The sequence below is a fragment of the Pleurodeles waltl genome, chromosome 7 (assembly GCF_031143425.1).
Source record: "Pleurodeles waltl isolate 20211129_DDA chromosome 7, aPleWal1.hap1.20221129, whole genome shotgun sequence".
Taxonomy (NCBI): domain Eukaryota; kingdom Metazoa; phylum Chordata; class Amphibia; order Caudata; family Salamandridae; genus Pleurodeles; species Pleurodeles waltl.
The window spans coordinates 1,496,239,474-1,496,256,793 of record NC_090446.1 but is presented as its reverse complement, the minus strand read 5'-3'; the positions used below and the strand labels follow the sequence as shown (position 1 = coordinate 1,496,256,793).

The window sequence follows — 17,320 nt, the reverse complement described above, 5'->3', positions numbered from 1 at the left end:
TGGGTTTGTTAGTCAAAAATTTTTGTATAGATTAATCTTTTAAGGACAAATAAAGATCCCTGTAGTTTTATATGAAAATGTGAAAATTGCATCTTGATTCTATGAGCCAGAGTTATGGACTGCCAGGAAGTCCAGGAGGAGATTACATTGGGCCCCTCCAACCAGCGACACAAACTTGAGAACTTGGGTAGATTTAGATAGAACATCAAGCAGAAATAAAATCTCCCATCTGCGTGCACTGATGGTTCAATCTGCCTGATACTTTACTATTTATTATAAAGGAATCGCACAAGTAGACAACTGTCAATGAACTACCACTTTGCATTTTGTTTGAGGATAAGGTTAACACAGAAGGAAGGTAACGTTTGAAAGCCAAAAAGCAAAGATCTTATGTAAAAAACTTTGTTGGACGAATAATCTGAGAAAAATTACATGATAAAAGAGTCTTTGAGAGCGAGGACAGTCTTTGCTCTACGTAACGATACAATATTGCCAGTCGACAGAGAGGGTGAAAAAGCTTGTGCCTGAAGAGCAAGTGGACGAGATTGCCTCCTTTTGTCTGTGGGGGCGCTGTTTCACAGTGCACAGCTGGTGAGAAGCCATCTTCGGAAGCTACTTTAATACGGTGTAGCCTCTAAAATGGCCGTCGGGTGTTGCGCACTGCCAATATGGCTGTATGGCAGGTTTAATGAGTGGACCTTAAAACGCCTGAGGGGAGAAATCATGGGGTCACTTGGGGAGACAAGAAGATAGACTTTCTCTGCAGCGTCTGGCCTCTGGCTGCATGCCCGCACTGGGTGTAGGGGAGAGGCGCGGCAGAGAGCACTGTGTGCCTTGGCAAAGTTGTTCTGGCTCCACTTGGGAGGGGATAAATGGAAAGATGAGAGAGACTGGATCATGGAAGACAGGCTGAGGGGGGAAGGGTGTGAAGAACTGAAATAGAGACTTGGAGAGATTCAGTAAAGTCGTGAGAGGTGCAGGGACAAGAAACAGCTGCAGCCAAAGTATTCTATTAAAATTTCACATTTTATATTTACAGCCATAGACCTGTCTGATATAGTAAACTATTTCATTTCCTGATTCGAACTGCTAAGAGCCAAAGTAAAATTTCTCACTACACAGAATCTGGCCACTGTCCACATGCCCCAGAGGTAGGGAACATAAGCCTCCCTTATAGCAAAGAAGGCAAATAGTTCCTTCATCCAGCAAATATAGTTATTTCATCCAACAGCTATCCAAGCACAAAATTTACACTTAAATTTTGCACCCCGTTAGACCCAGACAATGCTTTTTGGGTCACGTAATTAATCATCAATTTTGAAGAAAGATTTGCAGAACCCGTAAATATTTGCATGTATAATGTGATCCCTAATTCCACGACAAGTTTGTGATAGGTATTGGGAGGACTTATGAAAATATTTTTTTTAAGCCTTTTGGGGAAGCTAGGCTGTTATAAAGGCTTGAAGATTTTGTTTTTTACTTTGCAGGGGCAGGCAGGTCCAAGAGTAGGCTAGAGAAGCATTTTTCAAATGCACCCTCTTAATAGACATAATAATCTGTCTATTGTGTCTGTGTCCAATGGCGTAACATGGCTGAGTAAGGTCTCACATGTCCTCCTGATGTTAGCATAACAGACACAGTTATGCCGAGAACAGGTTTGGTCCCATAATAGGTACAAGTCTGTCTATTTTGTCTCTAATGGATAGGAGATCAGAGTTGCAGGTTTCCTGCCAAAGTAGGCATAAAAGAAGGATTGTTAATCTAGTGGTGGGTATGATCCCTCTGTGGACATAGGCCCATTATGTGTAGGTTTGATGAACTCAAAGGCAGTTGCCTCATGCTTCCTCCTACCATAGACATAATAGACAGACTACTGTGTCTACACGGAGTGTATGAAAGAACACCATTCAGCACTATGGAAGGCCTGCTGAAAACACCAGGGCAGCAAGCCGCTGTGAAAACCTGCCACTTCCCCCACAAAATTAATTTTAAAAAATCTGTTGAACTTTGGGAAGGTTCAGCAGGCCTCTAACCCAATGAATTATCTGAAAATGTGGAAATCTCAGTGTTTTGAGCTAAAGGTTCTTGCATGCTTAAGCTTGCAAGGGTTTGTTTCTAATGTCAGTAGTCTTTTTGGCTTGCAGGGACCACAACCAAGTAATTTCTTAGTTCTTCAGATAGCCATGCCTACTTTTAAATGTGGCATTTTATTTTTATTTCCTCTCACTTCTCCCCTTCTAGGTGGTGAAATCCTTTTGGCATCACGTCACAATGTTTTTTGCTTTTTCAACAAATCTACATGATTGTACAGTTTTCTAACAAATGTTTGATATATTTATTTCTACTTCTACTCAAGGGAGGTAAGCTTGGACAATGCAGATTTCAAATACTGTTAGCATAGGGTGGGGTAGCCGAAGTGGGCTTTTTGTTGAGATTTCATCTAAAGTTAAACAGAAATTGTAGTGTTAAAGAGTTGTTGTTGCTAAATGGCTATGGAGCAGCCTCCATTCAGGTAAGGGTGTTCATCTTTTTTTTTTTTAGTAACAAACTTTATTGAGTTTGTTATGGCATGAAAACAATCAAAAACCAGCCCACAAGCATGTGGCATCCCAACACCATGCTCAACGTATAGTTTAATACAGAAACAGAGGTTTGAAAACAGTAGAGAACCCAGTACAGATCCACGCGTCCCCTGGACAGCTGGGAGTACTCCCACCAAGCCTCCCATATTCTCGCATTTTGCGGGGGCAGCCCCTGGCACTGTATATTGGCTCCTCCATCGCCCGCCACCAATCCAAGAGCTTGGGTGGATGTCTGTGTTTCTAGTTTCGTGCTATGTCCCTCTTTGCCCTTGCCTGCTTCCCATGTCTTCGGGGTTCCCCAAGAGTGCTACCCTGGGGGTCAGATCAAGGGGGTCCTCGAAGACCCCGGACAGCTCCCGCTCAATGGGCCTTCAGTATGGTGTAATGACAGGGCATGACCAAACCATATGGTAGAAGTCGCCCTCTGGAGCCGTGGTATGTAATATGTAGTATGTAATGTAGAGCTATTCCAATTGTATTAGGCACAGCTGTGCAGGAGGGCAGTCAGGGGTCCCTCCAGTTTGCATCATTTAAAGTACCCACCTACTCCTCCCATTTGTATTTGGGGTGGGAGAGAATTTGTTGGGTACATTAAGAATCAATGCTTTGTAGATTTGGGAAATTCCTCCCTTACCCAACGGGCCCAGTAGAGGTTTGTCCTTCAGGAGGCTAAATTCAAGAATGCCTTGTAGAACTGGAGAGTGGACAGCAAGCGCCCACTTAAGTTGGAGGTATTCATGTAACTGTATCGTCAATTGATAAAAGTGTAACTATTGGTCCTGAAAGGATGTCATCGCCAAGCTGTGCCAGACATCACTCAGTTGAGATATCGCAATCCTATCCCACTTGGCAAACCCCACCAGTTAGGCGGCCTGCTGGAGGCAAGTGTCTCTCCAGAGTGGCATCAGCTGTGTGGGTTTCTTTTCCCAGCTCTTCATTCAGGTCACCCCTCTCCATGTCTGGAGGACCACCTTGGTAGGGAGTAGGAGGTCCTGTGGAATCGGTCCACCCTATGGCACACAGAGCTGCCGACTTCAGAGCTGGGGGAACCAGGTTTGAGTTTCTGTGTCGGTTCAACATTCTATGATTCTGGACAAATCAATTAAACTCCCTGTGCCTACAATTAAGCATATTGAGACCCTTACGGGTGATTTGCTGTGCTTTGCAAATCCTGGATTTAATGTTTGGCTTCACAGGCTGGGTCTCCCCAGCCCCCGTTTAGCCAGTTGCTGATCACCAAAAGAGTAGATGTCCAGTAGTAGAGTCTGATATCTGCCATGCCAAGTCCCTCACGGTATGTTGATTGGCAGCATTTGTCAAGCGCCATTCAGGGGTGCAGGCCGACCCATAGGAAAGACCGGGTACTTGCAGTAAGATCTTGAAACCAGGCAGAGGGAGTTTGTAGGGGAATATTTTGCAGGGTGTATAAAAACGGGCGAGGATTTTCATTTTAAAGACTGCTATCCATCCAAGAATTTGAAACGGAAGGACCATCGAGCACTGAAAGACTTCTTTCATGTGTGCCACCAGTGGCCTCAGGTCGAGATTCTAAGTCAGATCAGGCTCCAAAAAATAAGACTAAAAACACAACCATCTCAGCAGGATGGTGGTTCACCAAGAATTCACCTCCCTGTCCCTGCTGAGCAGGATCACCACGGATTTGGACCAACTGAGTTGAAGACAAGAGACCTCCCGGAATAATTCAAGAATGCACAGTGTGCATGGGCTAGACTCTTGCGAGTGGGTGAGGTATATGAGCACATCTTCTGCATATAACACTACCCGGTCATCACCTCCCTTTACCCAGCTCCAACCTGGAGTTGGGTGTTGCAGCAAACAAGGTTGGCCAGGGTTTCACGGACCAAGGCAAAGAGGAGGGGAACAGGGGACAATCTAGTCTCACCCCCCTTCCAGTAGGAAAGGGTTCCAATAGTACCTTTACCTGAGCAGCAGGGAAAGAGTATAGTAGTCCCATGTATTGATAAAAACGCGTGCCGAACTCCATTTTGGCAAGCACTGCATCTAAAAATGACCAGTTGACTGTTGAATACATTCGCAAAATAGACTAAAAGAAGTGCACAGGGGCTCAATAGCTGGTGTCTGTATGCCAGCACCAGGTGCAGACGCCAAATGCAGTGCTTGGTACTACGGGAGGGCATGAAACTGCACTGGACCGTATCGATCAAAGACGGGAGCCCCGAGAAGAGCAGCGAGCGAGGATCTTGGCAGGGTGTTAACCTTTTCAATAAGCCAAAGACCTTACTGTGTCTAGCAAAATCAAATATGTTCATTAATGGAAGGACAAAAGAGACGGAAACTTTGCAACTTTTTTGTGTGATACATAGTTAATTGAGAACATATAGGATTTTTCAGTTCTCTTCTGTAGATTTGTGGGTGCTTCACTTACTGTAGCACCCAACAGCACACAGGGACAGATCTGCTTGGATACTGCATACAAATGAAAGATTGATTGTAGCACGTCTGAAAAGGTGAAAATAGGGACCGAAACCCTTCCAGTCTGTGGTCTCTTCATACCCAATCCTGGAAATCCAGGGTACTGGATAACAAATGTGTTGAATGTAACTGGCTGAACTTTGATGTCTACTCTAACCACTTTAGAGTACATGTTAGTTGTACAAATTTGGTCCCCACTTGGCACACAAACCTGGTTTATCTATCAGATATCAATTCATGTGATGTGTCTTGTATAGCTAAAGAGTGACTGCTAATTGTGGACACTTGCAGCTTAAAAAAGTCCTAAAGAGAATCTTTTAATTGTGCAGATATAAGGAAGCATACTGAATAACTACATACATCATCCCCCGACGAGGTCCAGCGAAATTGTTAACCAATTAATTCCGTGAACCATTCACAAGAGAACAAATATGTCACATTGGACAGCTACGCAAGGGTAGAACGTTCGGTTGTATCAACGAGCTGCTGGATGTTGATAGCATACTTAGGAAATTTTATTACATACATCCCAGCACTGTGTCATTCACTTACCTTCTAGACAACATTCCAAATTACAGAGAGTTGTGGAGTGTCTGGAGTCTGGAAACCAAGAACACAAATTTCCTACTTTTGGATGGAGGCAAAATCTGATTGAGGTTTCCCACCTTAGAAACCAGAAGTAAAAAAATGTACTTCCCGATCGGTGAGAAATGTTTCTGAAAATCTGCTAATTTAAGAGGACCTTCCCTGCACTTCAAACTGGACAGCGGGACAGAGGCTGATTAGCATACAGTTGGCTCCTTTCTATAAAAACCCATACTATATTATTTTAAGTATTTGTATTCTTCAATTATTTGCTGTCTGAATGCGTTGATCTAAGTGGCGTGGTTATACCTTGGTGTTCGTCCCTTGATTGATGTACAGTGGGGACTACCGTGCCACCACAAAGGAGAGGTTCAACGAGGCTGTAACTTCTCTGAAACTGCCCGTGTTCCCATCCACAGGTGACCTGGCTTAGTAGTTTGTGATAGATTTTTCCTAGTAAACAGGACAAACGCCAGTTTGCATCCTTCTGTAATGGCACATAGGAGCTAAAATGATAGTACGGAATGCACTCAGGATAATTGCCAGTGGTTCAAATTAATTGAACCATTCCATCCATCACTATTTTGCTGTCTACGCAGTTGGGATTGTGCAGCAGTTGAGAGCTGAGTGCTTGAATATGTTCATCTGCAACTTTATGTTTGCCTTATTCTAGATGTCTACCTAATCAGCCCATCTCACTTTCTGTGCTTCTTTTTATTCACTTTATACCAGTCTGTTTGTATACTTAAGCCTGATATACTCGCTGACTTATTGTTTAGTCTCTCAGCCTACCTACTATTCATCTTTCTGTATATCTCTCATTTTTTGTGTCGGACTCTCTCTGTCTGCGCATGTATTGCCTTCATATGTGCCTGTCTCATTTTTCCATCACTTCAAAGCTTTAGCCTTCCATGTACCTTATCATTCTGAAACATTTTGCTTCATCAATACATTTGCTCTGCTTAACTTCCAGTCAGTTATTATACCTACTTGCCAATCTTCCTCAATCAATGTTGAGATTACTTGCGCTCTATATAGTACCTCTCTGTAACTATTCCAGCACTGGCCAATCTCCTATCACTTGGTAACAATGTCTAGAATAATTTGAACATTCTCCAACTAACTGATGGACAGAATTCTTTAAGCATCCACAGAAGGGTTTCCAGAATCAAGTGAGTGTTTTCCTTAAAAGAGACACAGATCACCTGATGGTTATAGGGCCCAGCCCCTGAGATGTCATGAATAAAGCATTTGCCTTCAACTAAGACGGTGCAATACACCGCTTCGGAGGGTAAGAAACCATAGCCTCTAGCCAGTAACTCTCTGTATCCTCGGAGTTCCTCACAAGTGGGCCTCTAATAAAAATGTATGTGAGAGATCAGCCTAGCATTCTATGCTTACTACAACCCTGAGACGTAGGTTATAAGCCCCTTTAGCAGTACCATGAACCTGGGAGTGCCCCTAAGGTCTGTGCCTAATGCAACCCTAACTAAAGTCAACACAGAGCTGTTTGGTGCATGGTGGGGGAGCAGGACGTTCTTGAGGATTTCCTCATTCTGCTGCACTGTCTGGAGTTCTGGGAAAGGGATGGGCACTCTACTAATCTCAGAGCATGTGCCAAGCAATATCTCATTACAGAGGGATAGGCACCCTACTAATATCTGGCCATGTGCTAGAGAATATCTCATTACAGGTGGGTGTCAAGTATACCTTTATCCTGGTTCAATATGTGGCTTTCTGGTGAATAGCTCAGCATTGTACCAATCTACATTCATGCAGCAAGCAAGGTCTTGCCTTGGGCGGTTTGCTAGGATTTCCTTACCCCTGCTTTCTGGCGATCTGATGGGCACCATACCAATCTCGGGTTAGACTCCAAGTGAAACGTGTGCTAGAGCACAGGACTGCCACAAACTACCCAACTATCACCTTTACAAAATCACCACAGAGGAAATGCAGTTTAAAGAAAACTGGAATTTGAACTTTGAGGGCCCTATTCACAAAAGTAAATTTGCATACGTAACTATAAGTGTGTGTCAAGTTATTATTTCACCTAGTAGTCACTTTTAACTTTGGTATTCACTGTTTACGAAAGTAAATGTACTGCTAGGTGTACACTTACATGTCTCAATCTCCTAAAAACTAGGGGTGGAACTACCAAGAACAGGATTTACGACTGTAAAGTTACAACTACCAACTTTTCACACATAGGTGGCCGTCTCATCATATTAAATGTTTAACAAATATTTAAATGAAATATATTAATAATAAATCTCACTATCATTTTGATATTTAATTATTTACCATCCAACACTCTAGAACTGACTGTCATCAAGGTCAAAAGCACTGGGGAAAAAGTGAGGCCAAGGTACTCGCCACTTCAGGGTGGAGGACCCTTAGGCACCTAGCAGGCATGCGTCAGTCACAGGCCCACCCTGCCACGGATCAATAAGATGAAAGTGTGAGCAACAATCCACTGGAAGAGGAATGTTTATAAGTCATCACCTCTCTTTACATAGACATGTACAATGAGCGAGGCGGGCTCTGCATGCCACAGAGGCCTTCACTGTGTTGCAGGGACACTTGATATAATGCCCTTCTGATGCGATCATGAGTAGCTTTTAGAATGTGCCCAATCGCAACTTTGTCTCACTGTGTTCGCTCACCCACACGTGACAGTGCTCATCCCTGATTCCGTGTCACGTGGAGAGAAATCCATGTATTGCTCTTAGGAGAGGTGTAGTGGGGTGATCCAATTATGTCAAGGAGATTTTGTAAGAGTTTAATTTTGGAGGCTGGAAGATCTCACTGTGGTTTCACAATGGGCAGCTTTACATTTTTTGGGTGATAAAGATGAGCCTTTCAGGGACCCTGTTATTACTTATAGGTTTTTAAGTAGCTGTGGAAGAGCTCCATCCCCTTACCTGTGTGGTTGGATTTGTAAACTGAGATTCTTAATTGGGGCTTGCACGGTGGAGCTAGAGACCCTCCCCTGTCTATGGCTGATGAACACAGAAGAACTAGCCATCCAGGCTATTAGCCATCCAGGCTATTAGTTCTTATATGATGGACTAAGAAAACGTTGAGCATTATCAGGAGATGGAAAAACTGCTCACAGAGGCGTTTGACTTGGGAATGGTCATTCTTTGTTCCTCTTGGTTATGGTACTGACAGCAGAAACAGAGACTGAATGTGGGACTTCCGTTGTTTGCTGTTCAGGAGGGGATATGGAGAGGTATCCTTCTAGAGAGACTGTTGAGGAAATGGAAACCTCACAATAGATGTTATTGGGGAAGAAGTTCTCAGTGGGAAACATCCTTTTTTACGACTTTTTTTTTCCGAAGGTCGTGGTTAACGAAAGCGCAACAACGCTTTTTTTAACCACGACTTCGTTTTTTTGTGCCTTAACTACGTATGTTCTGAACAACGAACATGCGTGGTTAAGGTACAAAGAAGGGACTTGGCGAAGGTAAGTGTGGGTTTAGGTTTTGGGGAGGGGTTGTGGGGTCAGGGGGTTTTAGGTTTTGGGGTGGGGTTGGGGGGGTGGGGCGTTTTTGGTTTTGGGGAGTGGGTGGGGGGTCAGGGGGTTTTAGGTTTTGGGGTGGTGGGACGTTTTTGGTTTTGGGGAGTGGGTGGGGGGTTTTAGGTTTTAGGGTGGGGTTGGGGGGGTGGGGGTTTTTTGGGGAGTGGGTGGGGGGTCAGGGGCTTTTAGGTTTTGGGTTGGTTTTGGGGGAGTGGGGCGTTTTTGGTTTTGGGGAGTGGGTGGGGGGTCAGGGGGTTTTAGGTTTTGGGGTGGGGTTGGGGGGTGGGGTGAGGGATGTAGGGTGAATGGTGCCTATTGCTAATGATTTTATCAGGAATGCCTTTACAACGAAATATCGTTGTTAAGGCATTCGTGGTAAAATCATTAGTAGTAGCAACGAGGTCGGTGTTCCGACCTCGTTGTTAAGGCAGTAGTTTTTTTTGCAGTCGTTGTTTCGTCGTACAGTCGCTCTCAGTGCCACCCAAGCAGTGGTTTCTGGCTATTCATTTATTTATTTACCAAGCTACCTCCAGAGAGCAATTCTGATAGTCAAACAGCGACTGCTGAAAAACACAAATAAAAACACCAGGTTGTCTACAATTTGTGGGCTGGGAACTGGCACGGTGCTGGCAAAAAAGTTCAACCTGCCCCTTCTCTTCCTCTCTTCTCCATCTCTCTTTTTCCATCTATGCATTTCCTTTCTCTCTCTGATCTCTTACTGTTTGTTATCTCTCTTTCCATACCCTCTCTTTCATTCATCTCTTTCTTCCCTCAAACTCTCTCCGCTTATGCCTCACTGTATGTAAAATCACAAGGGGCCCAGCGGCAGCCTCGGGGGCACTAAATCCGGCCGCCAAAGGCTCCGGCCTCCTGGTGAAATGGTCTGTGATATTCATCGCCATTCCAGGATTGGCTGCCCACAGGTAATGTTTGCAATGCTGAGCGGCAGTGTAGTACAAGTATATACGTAGTTCACAGTTGGGCTGGGTCACTCAACGTATAATTTTTACCGCTGGTTGGGGGCGAGCAACTGCCCACGTGTCAAACATCAATTCAACTCCACATTCCCAGAATACAACATCATTAAGACAGGATCCAACCTCCACTCGCCCCGAGTCTTTGTGACCACAATACCTGATTCACCACAGTGAGGTCTAACTTGACTGGATCAGTGGTGAGGGCTGTGCACAGCTCGGGATACTGAACACTTCATTGGAAGATCTCAAATTAAGATTCCAAGCCAAATGAAATGTAGATATTTTGTGTAACCCTGTTCACTTATTTTGCACATAAATAACTATTTTACGTGTTTGCCATGGAGTGGATTGACAATGGTTTATGGTCTAAACAGGGGAGTGATGTTGTATTACGGTGTGGATTATGTGACTGTCACGCATCCTACCATAATCTTGTTTAGCACCCAGAGTTTTGCACATATCTTAAAAAGATACAAATCCTGGTGTTGAACACTCACCTGTCTATGATCACCACAGGGTTAGTATACTCACCCCAGGTGACTCCATGCTTTCAGGCATACCTTATTCCAGTCCACTTTTTCTTTCTACAAACCAGGCCAACCAGCTTAGATTTTATTCTTTTAAATGTAACCCTAGGCCTTGAAAACGACTCCCCAAATGACATGGAAACATCTGATAACCCCATGCCTACTTAATGGTTCTCATTACTGAAATTGGTATGCTTGCCCCTTGCAAAGGTAAAGTCCTTATAAGGATTGGTTTCGGCAACTACATAAGCAAAAAGAGTGAAGGAAGTACATATAGTTAAACCAAGGTACATTGAATGGAATGTTATGGTGAAGGAGAGATGAGGAAAAGAAAGGGACAGAAAGTAATAGGATTGTGACAAGGAATTTTAGAAAATGAAAGAAATTTGTGTTTTAAATAAAAGACACATTTGGGTGGAATCCATGGAGCAGGAGTAAAGTATAGCCTCGTGTCTGCATACAGAACTATGTGAAGTATCCCAGAACTCGTGGTGGTCTCTGTTCTTTCATTTTGTGTCGCACAAAATTACCGTCCACAAGCTGCCCAATCACTCCTACATCATATGTATTTATCTTTAGGTCACCAAGAAGATAGACTGATATTTCACTGCTTAACAGTCACCAGCACTGTGAAACATTACAAATGGAGCTCACCTGCCTGCTTCAAATACCACTGTGAAACTGTGGCTTAGCCTCCTGTGTCCTAATCCAGCTTCTCTTCTGGCAGCTGATTAATACCAATGACAAGGGCAAGATCTTAGGAATCACACTTGAGTCTTGTATGATCTTATTTCAGATTATTGGCTTCCACAGGAGTTCAACATCACCCATGAAACATTTTCTTGCCAACACCAGAAGAAGGATAATTTTCCTTGCCTGGGTTGGCTGTATATTTTCACAATTAAACCAATTGTGTGTAACAATGTCTTACAAATAATGTGTGGCACTGAGACTTGATGTGCCAATTTCTTACTGTCAGACTCTGTTCAGGGTGGGGGACACTCTGAGCAAGTAGGGGCTACTGGGCCACAGCCATGGGGGGGCTTGGATAGTCTGACTCTACTGTCCCGGAGTCCGCGTAGTACAACTGTGTAAAACGGGTCAAGTACAACCCTTTAAACACTTGGCTCTCCCCGGTATTGATGGTGAGCAATCATAGGCTTCTCAGTTAGATTAGTCTGGGGGTGTGACAGGCTCGAAACTCAACTCACACCCCGCCGCATAGTAATGTGATTGTCCAGCCATGTGCTTCTCTTAACAAAAAGAGAAGCACTTTATTACTTAATAATACGTAATACTATACAATAGTACAAAAGTATCAAATATTCTATATGCATGTTCCACGTTAATGCAGCTAGGAAGGCTGCCCCCAGTCCTCTCTACTCCCCTTTGCCCCTCCTACGTCCTGGGGACTTTCAGGTGTAGAAAACAGTGCAGATGCCATGCTTCCTCTCTTAGTCATTAGCCTTATTAGAGTTCACTCTCTCGCATGTTCGTACACGTAACATAGCTTCCATCTTATGTTACTTTGCACCAACTTCTTGTAGGCAAAGAGGCTCTACCTCCATCACCTTTATAACAAATATAGCGTAAGATGCCAATGTCCTTGTGCCTACAAGCTAGCTCTGAAGAATGTTTATCCTGGTGGCATCCTACGTCAATAAGTTCCTTTAATGAAATAGGCATCATACGTCTATGCTGCCTGCATACAAGCTCAACTTTGTCTTGCAGAAGTCAGTTGTTTTTTCAGTTTAATATTTTGGTTGCAACTGTTGAGGCATGCAAAATTTCACCAAAGATGGCGCTGGTTTATTCCACCTCGCCTGCAGCTCAGAACTTATGCTTAGTCATGAGGAGTTACATGTTCTTGGATTTCAATTCATATTGTGCACTTAGAGCCCAGGGCGACTGTCAGCAACAATTGTAAGATGTAACTCAAGCATCTTCATTTTAACTTATTTGCTCAATAGAGGGGAATAATATGCACTGGTACTTTAGGTTATGCTTCGTACACTACTGCAGGGGCCTTGCCCTGCACCAGTCCCGTACACAGCACGATCATTGCAATTACATGACAAGAGGAGTAGGAGGTGCTCTGTTTTCATTATTATCTTCTTATGAGACAAATGTTAGGATTCAATATGGTACCGCTGTTGTTAATGCTGTGATCGGAGTCCTCTACAAGTAGGGGCATTGCTATGCACTTGAAAATGCTCCATCGTTTAACAACCTTCTCTCTTCTGGCTCATAAGGGATTCTTTATCTTTAGTATTAATGTTGTTTCGTGAGATTCAAAAAGTACAGCATCCGTTCCTGTTTAGCTTTTTTGGGAAATGACAGGTTGCCAGACTCAATACTGTTTAGATTTGGTTATATTTATAGACCCCGTACTTACTTGTGCAAGTCCCAACTTGGAAAATTGCTACATTTTACTAAAAATCATAATTGTGCATGTTGAATTATGAATTGGCCATTTGGAAAAGAGGGATGTGAAACTTCATTTCTGATATGTGTATCCTGTAAAGCTTATGAGCCTGCCTTCACCTAGTAAGGCAAGCTCGTTTGTACAAGATCTAAGTGGTATACACATCAAATTATGGATGAGACAAGTTGGAAATATGGAATTAACTTTTACTTTTTTTAATTTGCTGTCAGTATTTTGTGTAGCATGATATGGTTTGAATTTTAGTTTTTATAGTAACTTATGATCTGTGTTTTATATTGTATGGCTTACATCTGTAAAGCTCAAACAATAAAGTTGACTGATTGACACCTGTTGCCTTGCTACAGTAGATAAGAGATTGGCTTCCACTCTAAGTCCTTGTTCACTGGAGGCAGTGGCATAACGAAACTGGAGGGGGCCCCCCTGTGAAGAACATGGATGGGGCCCCCCTCCAGACTCACTAAGGCCAGGTGCTGTGCTGAGGCCCCCCCGTCTCATCGTGGGGGCTGAGGGAGCCTTTGTTACGCCAGTGACTGGAGGCTTGCCTGCCATAGTTGAATCATGAGACTGTCCCGCTCAGGTTGGACAGATGCAGGATGAATGGCAGGGTCCTGGAGGCGGCTGAGGTGGCCCTCTCCTGGGCTAGAAGCTGTCAGCAGTAGGTGGGCCACATGGTTGCTGCGGGCTTACTCCCTCCTGACGGGTGAGTCTTGTTAGCAGTTACTGGGACTTCCTGGATGGAGGCTGTGATGCAATGCTCCTTCCAAGCTCAGGTCCCAGGGTAGTGACTTGGCAGCTTTTAGTTCCTTTTGGCAAGAACGTCTGGGTCTGATCTGGTGCACTGAGAGGTAGTGGCATCCAACCAGATCTTCAGCACATGGGGACAGGATGCCTTGAGCCACCCTGTGTGGCGTAGTCAGGGCCATGCAGCACACAACTGGCAAATGCTGAGCCATATGTTAAGGGGCCACTGGAGTGGGTGCCCAAGGTTCACAGTCACTTTGGCACACAAACCAGTGCCACAGGTCAAAACCAATCCCTCAGACTGATCTACACACAAGGCTAGTGCCACAGAATGGCAGCAGGGATAATGAGAGGATAAGCTTGGCCATACTTCAGCAATGCTGCTTATTCCCTGCTCGGGGTCAGTGGCGGTCGGCGAGTCAGGAGCACACCAGTCACGCTTGTCTTGAGTCGCTGGTGGGTAGGCCACAGAGCAAAGGTCAACTGCTCGTATCTATGCTAACAGTATCCTTCTGCTGCAAGGTCGGCTCAGTCTTTCTTTCTTCATTCAGTCAGGACTCCCCATGCGCTCCAGGGCAGGCAAAACAGTTTTTCCTCCATGTCAGTCTCCAGGTGATGTCCTCTTGCTTCTCAGAAGCTAGCTGTCAAAGCAGACACCAGCTCTGGTTGGGCAGTCATCCTCTGGGTTGACCGTAGTGCACACCCTCCCTGGTCAGAGATAATTTCCCTTCCATTATTGTACAGATACGGCAGGCAGGTGACATGTATTCTCAGTCTGCAATTTCAGAACTCGTTTGGGAGAGGGTGAGCCTGTCTTCTATATCTTCACTTCGCTATCTAGGTTTCCTCCGTCCAGGGTCAAAAATGTTAGCAATACACTTCCAATGTCACAAAGTAACCTCACCTCCATCTTGTGCACAGGAACAGGCTACGGCTCTGAAAATGTGCCACCGCCACTCTGGTTCACAGATACCATCATACAGTGTGTAACTCGCTCATCACACACCAACCAGCGACTGTGACACCCAAACTGCTGTTCGCGCTACAGTGACGTCCATTCAAGACATTCCACTTGCTCTTTGCTTCCTCCTCCAACGCGAACTGAACTCTCCACGATGGCCTTTGAAGGTAACACTTCAGTAGGACTAACCTGGTCCCTGTATTCTACCTGCTTTACATCAGGGCCAGTCTGATCTCAAGACTTTTCCCTGGTCTATTGGTCTAGCGCGACCAGATACTGTGAGTGTCTCTTTGAGCTTTTCGACAACACTATCACTTAAAAGTTTGAAACTGAATATCTCCAGTTCTGCTGACTGGATTTTTCTCATTCTGATATCATTTTACTTATTAAAATGTGCACCATTTTTTCTAATTGATTTTGGGATTTGTATTGTGTTGTGTTTTCACTTTATTAGTTTGTATTAATAAGTACTTTACACACTGCCACTAAGTTAAGCTTGGCTATTTTATGTCAAGCTACCAGAGGGTTAAGCACAGGTTAGAGGGTTAAGCTCAGGTTGATATAATGACTTTTTGGTGGTGTCCCCTGATATGGATTGTGGTTATTGCCTGAGTGGGGCTTCCCCCCCTCTCAACCAACAACCCAGTTGCTTACAGAAGTCCTCTGCCACTATTGTTTGGCTTGCTTTGTGTGACTCTTTAGGGCCAGAACAAGTCCACGACTACACTCTTGTCAAAGGCAGGCCCAGGCCTTCATGCACACTAGATCTGTGTGAGGATATGGCCAAATTCCAAGCACCAGATAACAGATACCTGAGGCACAAGCACACAGGGGACACCACGCTACACATGCAGTGAACATTCCCATCCTAATACAGTTACTCTGGGTTTAGACGTATTCTTTACTTGACACAGTTTCCTCATGAAAATGGGGAGTATTCGATATGAAAAGCATTGTACAAATCATAAATATTCACACACAAACCCAAACACTAAGAACTCGCAATTGCATATTTTACATGATTTTTCGGGAAATAGGTGAATGCCATGAGAAAATAAAAAAACTCAGCAAAGCTAAGCAACTATCCCTGATAATTTAAGAACTTTCACATAACTCCTCCACCGTTCTAGACCCGCAAAGTTTCAGGAAAAAAAATAAAACGCCCTCCCTGTCCCAACAGAATATTTATCAGCCTGACCACCCAACCTCTACTATGGGGGCTTCTAAATTCTTTCTCATTCACCCAAATAAATATATAAAATAGCAAAAGGCATATGCAAGTACAAGAAATACTATTTCCCTATAAAATGTATGCAAAATCCGACATTAACAGCTGTAGAGAAGAGAACAAATGAGGGTGAAGGGGAAAAATGAAAAACAATCATGCTATGGAATGAAGGCATAGATTTTCATTGTGCAGGAGGTGCTGAAATCCTGTAGACCCTATGGAGTGTCGACACTGGGGCTCCGCCCCAGCAGCTTTCTCGTTAATAGCTACTTGCGGGTTTCCTGGCTACTGACCACATTTTTCTGGCCAGGGCCATAACCACTGCCCAGAGCAGTGCATCATGAGAAATGAAACCGCCACCAGCCGCGTGATCATCCTAGACCGACGACCCACCTTCTCCCTCCCCCCGTAAGGAATCGACTCATGAAAAGGGAAGGGGAGGAGTCAACAGGAAAAGGAAAAAAATTCAAACCTGTGAGTTGGCCAGCTTGGCCCATCCCAAATTGGCGGGCGAGTTAATTTAATATCTTAACGACTTTTTCTTAAAATGCAAGTTCAAAACATCACAATAAAATCAGACTTTCCCTAGCCTCCTTCATTTTCAAGCATTTTTAGTTAGAATAAGTGACATATCTTGAACTTTTTTGGCCTCGTCTCTTGACTGTTCTCAGAATCTGAAGCAGCTTGCCAAGAAATTGCATCAGACAACGAAATCAACAAAGAAATAGACAAGATTTTTTTGAAAATAAGTATTGTCTTACCCTGGCCTCGGTCATGTTCAGACACTGTTTTCTCGTAAAATTCATGATCTCTGCTTTTCCATTGGTGGTTCAGTTGGCGATATTTGTTTTTCTATGGGCGTGGCATGGTCCAGACGGGTGTAAGCTTGTTATTTTCTGTCTGAAAAATAAGTAAAAAATTTGACAAATTCTAGTCAGACTTTAGAAAGTGGTTTTCATTCTGTAAAACGCGTAGTGTTGGCATGGAAGGGTTACCATGAAGTGTGCATCTTGGCACAAACTCCTACTCACAGAGAGAAAAAGCGAAGCTGCGCTCGTGAAGGAGGGCGGGAGAGCAATAGAGAAAAAGTGGTTAGAGAGGGCGGAGAAGAGAAAGTGAGCGAGAAACAGAGGGTGGAAGTGAGGCATTGAGGAAAGCACAGGAGGGGAAGTGATCACAAAACAGATAAGCAAAGGGAGTAGTGAGAGTGGAGAAGAGAGGTCAGTGAGGGAAGACGAAGGAGAGCAATGGTGGCAACCGGGTAAAGGGAAGAGTACGTGAAATCGAAAGCGAAGAAAG

General features: G+C 44.1%; 1 long non-coding RNA gene across 3 annotated transcripts in view; it reads right to left on the bottom strand.

The window, feature by feature from the left end:
- Positions 1–17,320, bottom strand: part of LOC138246570 (uncharacterized) — a 402,277-nt gene that overhangs the window by 155,157 nt on the left and 229,800 nt on the right. For all 3 annotated transcript variants that reach the window (XR_011194309.1, XR_011194308.1, XR_011194310.1), the window contains one exon: positions 16,783–16,921. This is a non-coding gene — a long non-coding RNA (uncharacterized lncRNA). The remainder of the gene's footprint in view (positions 1–16,782; positions 16,922–17,320) is intronic.